Source organism: Ranitomeya imitator, chromosome 5, assembly GCF_032444005.1.
Source record: "Ranitomeya imitator isolate aRanImi1 chromosome 5, aRanImi1.pri, whole genome shotgun sequence".
NCBI lineage: Eukaryota > Metazoa > Chordata > Amphibia > Anura > Dendrobatidae > Ranitomeya > Ranitomeya imitator.
Window position 1 is genome coordinate 549,440,435 of NC_091286.1, and position 5,874 is coordinate 549,446,308.

The following is a 5,874-nucleotide window of genomic DNA, read 5'->3' on the forward strand; positions in this document are numbered from 1 at the left end:
ATCACCTCCTGATGAACGGGAGTCATACGCATGGTCACTTGTGTCCAGTACTGAGGTTTATTCATAGCCAAAGGTGTAGAGTCAATTCCCTTCAAAGGAATAGGGACTTCCAGAGGCTCCAGACTGAACCCACAGCGATTGGCAAATGACCAATCCATAAGACTCAGGGCAGCGCCTGAATCCACATAGGCATCGACGGAAATGGATGATAATGAACAAATCAGAGTCACAGACAGAATGAACTTAGACTGTAAAGTACTAATGGCAACAGACTTATCAACCTTTTTTGTGCGTTTAGAGCATGCTGATATAACATGAGCTGAATCACCACAATAAAAGCACAACCCTTTTTTCCGCCTATACTTTTGCCGTTCACTTCTGGACTGAATTCTATCACATTGCATTATCTCAGGTGACGGTTCAGACGACACCGCCAAATGATGCACAGGTTTGCGCTCCCGTAAACGCCGATCAATCTGAACAGCCATAGTCATAGACTCATTCAGACCAGCAGGCGCAGGGAACCCCACCATAACATCTTTAATGGCCTCAGAAAGGCCATCTCTAAACTTTGCAGCCAGTGCGCACTCATTCCACTGAGTAAGTACCGACCACTTCCGAAATTTTTGACAATAAATTTCTGCTTCATCTTGCCCCTGAGAGAGGGCCAACAAAGCTTTTTCAGCCTGAATCTCTTGGTTAGGTTCCTCATAGAGCAAACCCAATGCCAGGAAAAACGCATCTGCATTAAGCAACGCAGGGTCCCCTGGTGCCAATGCAAATGCCCAATCCTGAGGGTCACCCCGCAGGAAAGATATAATTATCTTGACTTGCTGAGCAGGGTCTCCAGAGGAGCGAGATTTCAAAGAAAGAAACAACTTGCAATTGTTCCTAAAATTCAGAAAACGAGATCTATCTCCAGAAAAAAACTCTGGGACAGGAATTCTAGGTTCAGACATAGGAGCATGTACAACAAAATCCTGTATATTTTGAACCTTAGTGGCAAGATTATTCAGGCTGGAAGCCAAACTCTGGACGTCCATGATAAACAGCTGAGATCAGAGCCATTCAAAGATTAAGAGGAGGAGGAAGTAGCCAGGCTGCAATAAGGCTAGGCAGCAAACTCTGAGGGGGAAAAAAAAAAAAAAAACTTCCTCAGACTACTTATCCTCCTACTTCAGCCAATACAATTAACACTTTGTAGGCCGGTTATACTGTCATGATCCCAATGGCAGGGGATCACAAAAAGGACAAGCACAGATACAAACAAGCTCTAGGGCGATGGAACCTGAGCTGACCGCGACCCTGAACCTAACACACAAATAAAAGTAGCCGGGGAACGTGCCTACGATGATCCTAGACGTCTCGCTCCAGCCGAAGATCTAACTTCCCCTATCAGAAGAAACACAGACCTCTCTTGCCTCCAGAGAAATACCCCACAGCAAATAGCAGCCCCCCACATATAATGACGGTGAAATGAGAGGAAAGCACATACGTAGTATGAAAACAGTTTCAGCAAAATGAGGCCCGCTAAAGCTAGATAGCAGAGAATACAAAAGTGAACTGCGCGGTCAGCGAAAAACCCTTCAAAAAACCATCCTGAAATTACTTGAACTCATGTGCCAACTCATGGTACATGAAAAGCAATTTCAGCCCACTAGAGTAACCAGCAGCAGAGAATCACATATCTGCAGGCTGGACTAAAAACCAAATTAAGCAAAACACAAAACAGGAAAATCCAAACTTAGCTTGTCCAGAAGGTTCTAGGAGCAGGGAGCAGAGGTAACAAGTCACACTGGATACATTGATAACCGGCGAGGAAATGCCAGCAAAGCCAGGTTAAATAGGAAACTCCCATATGCTGATGGAACAGGTGGAACCCAGAAACCCAGGAAAGACAAGTCACCCAGTACCATCAGTAACCACCAGAGGGAGCCCAAAAACAGAACTCACAACAGCGTTTGTCACATAACGTTTTTTTTCTGACGGACCTTCAACGCGGCTTGCAGCGTTCTCGGGTCCGGTCAAGCTAACGCACTACTAACGGAAGCGTTCATTCTGCCATAGAAGGCTATGGCAAACGCAGTCAGACGCAAATTTCCAAATAGGACCACACGTTTTAATAGCGTTTGAGGGTGGTCACATGTGTCATGTGACAGGAAATGTGATTTCGGCCATTAAAGGAGGAATATACCACCCACACATTTACTGCACGTGACAGAGTGTTGCAATAGCTCTCCTGAAATGTAAGTACATTTCTATATACAGTTAGGGCCAGAAATATTTGGACAGTGACACAATTTTCGCGAGTTGGGCTCTGCATGCCACCACATTGGATTTGAAATGAAACCTCTACAACAGAATTCAAGTGCAGATTGTAACGTTTAATTTGAAGGGTTGAACAAAAATATCTGATAGAAAATGTAGGAATTGTACACATTTCTTTACAAACACTCCACATTTTAGGAGGTCAAAAGTAATTGGACAAATAAACATAACCCAAACAAAATATTTTTATTTTCAATATTTTGTTGCAAATCCTTTGGAGGCAATCACTGCCTTAAGTCTCGATCCCATGGACATCACCAAACGCTGGGTTTCCTCCTTCTTAATGCTTTGCCAGGCCTTTACAGACGCAGCCTTCAGGTCTTGCTTGTTTGTGGGTCTTTCCGTCTTAAGTCTGGATTTGAGCAAGTGAAATGCATGCTCAATTGGGTTTAGATCTGGAGATTGACTTGACCATTGCAGAATGTGCCACTTTTTGGCACTCATGAACTCCTGGGTAGCTTTGGCTGTATGCTTGGGGTCATTGTCCATCTGTACTATGAAGCGCCGTCCAATCAACTTTGCAGCATTTGGCTGATTCTGGGCTGAAAGTATATCCCGGTACACTTCAGAATTCATCCGGCTACTCTTGTCTGCTCTTATGTCATCAATAAACACAAGTGACCCAGTGCCATTGAAAGCCATGCATGCCCATGCCATCACGTTGCCTCCACCATGTTTTACAGAGGATGTGGTGTGCCTTGGATCATGTGCCGTTCCCTTTCTTCTCCAAACTTTTTTCTTCCCATCATTCTGGTACAGGTTGATCTTTGTCTCATCTGTCCATAGAATACTTTTCCAGAACTGAGCTGGCTTCTTGAGGTGTTTTTCTGCAAATTTAACTCTGGCCTGTCTATTTTTGGTATTGATGAATGGTTTGCATCTAGATGTGAACCCTTTGTATTTACTGTCATGGAGTCTTCTCTTTACTGTTGACTCAGAGACAGATACACCTACTTCACTGAGAGTATTCTGGACTTCAGTTGATGTTGTGAACGGGTTCTTCTTCACCAAATTAAGTATGCGGCGATCATCCACCACTGTTGTCATCCGTGGACGCCCAGGCCTTTTTGAGTTCCCAAGCTCACCAGTCAATTCCTTTTTTCTCAGAATGTACCCAACTGTTGATTTTGCTACTCCAAGCATGTCTGCTATCTCTCTGATGGATTTTTTCTTTTTTTTCAGCCTCAGGATGTTCTGCTTCACCTCAATTGAGAGTTCCTTTGACCGCATGTTGTCTGCTCACAGCAACAGCTTCCAAATGCAAAACCACACACCTGGAATCCACCCCTGACCTTTTAACTACTTCATTGATTACAGGTTAACGAGGGAGACGCCTTCAGAGTTAATTTCATCCCTTAGAGTCCATTGTCCAATTACTTTTGGTCCCTTGAAAAAGAGGAAGCTATGCATTACAGAGCTATGATTCCTAAACCCTTTCTCCGATTTGGATGTGGAAACTATCATATTGCAGCTGGGAGTGTGCACTTTCAGCCCATATTATATATAGAATTGTATTTCTGAACATGTTTTTGTAAACAGCTAAAATAACAAAACTTGTGTCACTGTCCAAATATTTCTGGCCCTAACTGTATATATATCTCAGTATACATCATGGGAGTCTGTAATGTCCTTCGGATGTGTGTGTACTAAACATGTATTGCTTTGTTGCACGCAGATGTCGGATACAGATGTCAGCAGCAGCAGCAGCGTGTCTGCGATTTTTTCGTCACAGTCGGTAGGCTTGCACTTTAAAAAACTACTATAATGTTGTGTGAAACTCCATTGTATTGAGCTAGGCATAACAATCCTGTTATTTGTTTTATTGTGAATAGGAGTCTTCTGAGCCCGAGGCTGCTAGACCACCCCCCAAAAAACATGCTAAAAGCACAAAGGTACATAGCACACATGTTGAATTTTTCAGGCATAAATTTATTGATCCAATGAATGTTAACATTATTTAATGTTAAAATAATTTTTTTTACATTTTACATACACAATAGGTTGTGGCACACGGAGGACACAAAAGAAAGAAGGTCCCTAGCCGTCTGTCGTCGCCACAACTGCCAGTGGTAAATATAAAATTAGAAATATTCTATCCAATATTTATCAACAATCTATCTATTCACTTTCTATCTACTATACCTATAAACTATCTATCAACTATCTATCGCTCCATCTATTTGTCTATCTATATCTATGTATCTATCTATCTATCTATCTATCTATCTATCTATCTATATCTATGTATCTATCTGTTTATCTATCTATCAATATCTATGTATCTATCTATCTATGTATCTATCTATCTATGTATCTATAGATCTATCTATATCTATCTATCTATATTTATATATCTATCTATCTATATCTATCCATCTATATTTATGTATCTATCTATGTATCTATCTATCTATATCTATGTATCTATCTATATCTATCTATATCTATGTATCTATATATCTATATCTATGTATCTATCTATTGCTATATCTATGTATCTATCTATCTCTGTATATATGAATATGGCCATCCAGTGAAATTGACACTATCAACATAACTTTTTGTGTTTACATAGTCCAAGTCAGCGGCCAAAAAAAAAAGGATTGTCGTTGACGAAGAGCCATTGACTATCCACAACGAGACACTGATCAACCTTGTGGAAGCCAACCCCTCCATATGGGACCAGAGCGACAGCTCCCACCATGACATCGTGAAGATCCGGAAGTTGTGGGATCAAATAATCTGTCACTTTGATCCCCGATACTTGGAGAAGTCGACAACCTCAAAGAAAAAAATTGGTAAATATTGGTGACGTAACATCGGAAAATGTTAACAAAAAAAAAAAAAAATTCTATCCTATCAACCTATCCACTTGTTGTCTATCTCTCAATTATCAACTATCTGTACACTATATATCTATCTATCTATACACTATTTCTAAACTATTTCTTAACTATCTATCTACTATTTATATATCAACTATCCTAGCAAACTATGAAAAATGTTTCCTATATCTTAAAACTATCTATCTACTATTTTTATATAGTTATATTTTTTTTTTTAATTTAAAGCCGGTGCTGTCCATACCCGTTGGAAGTCCATCCGCGATCGCTTTGTCCGTGACTACCGGAACAGTCAGAATGCACCAAGCGGATCCAGTGGTAAACGGGTGACCCCGTATGTGCATTACGACCAACTGCTCTTTCTTCAAAAAACATTGTCTCAGCGCTCGTAAGTACAAATAGGTCTGTGTGCGAGACAAAATTGTTTAAAGGAAACTAATTTACTTTTCTTTTTTTTTTTTTGGGTTACAGCACGATATGCAGTACCGCTGCTCCTTGACCGACAGAGGAACTGGAGCCTTCTCCAGTGGAACCAACGCAACCTGAAGATGTGTCTGGCATCAGCGAGCCACGATCTGTGGAGAGAAGCACTGTTGCTGCAGGTGTGAGTGCCCGGTTGCAATCACAGCGTGGACCCAAGCGAGCATCACAAAAAGATGAAGCTGATGCAATTATCGTGGATGGACTCCAACGGGTAGAGGAC

General features: G+C 41.3%; 1 long non-coding RNA gene across 1 annotated transcript; it reads left to right on the forward strand.

Moving 5' to 3' along the window:
- The first annotated feature begins 4,003 nt into the window (after positions 1-4,003).
- On the forward strand, positions 4,004-5,038 carry LOC138680868 (uncharacterized). The gene is made up of 4 exons (XR_011321816.1): positions 4,004-4,063; positions 4,161-4,220; positions 4,329-4,397; positions 4,904-5,038. It is a non-coding gene; the product is annotated as an uncharacterized lncRNA (long non-coding RNA).
- Positions 5,039-5,874: the final 836 nt, after the last annotated feature.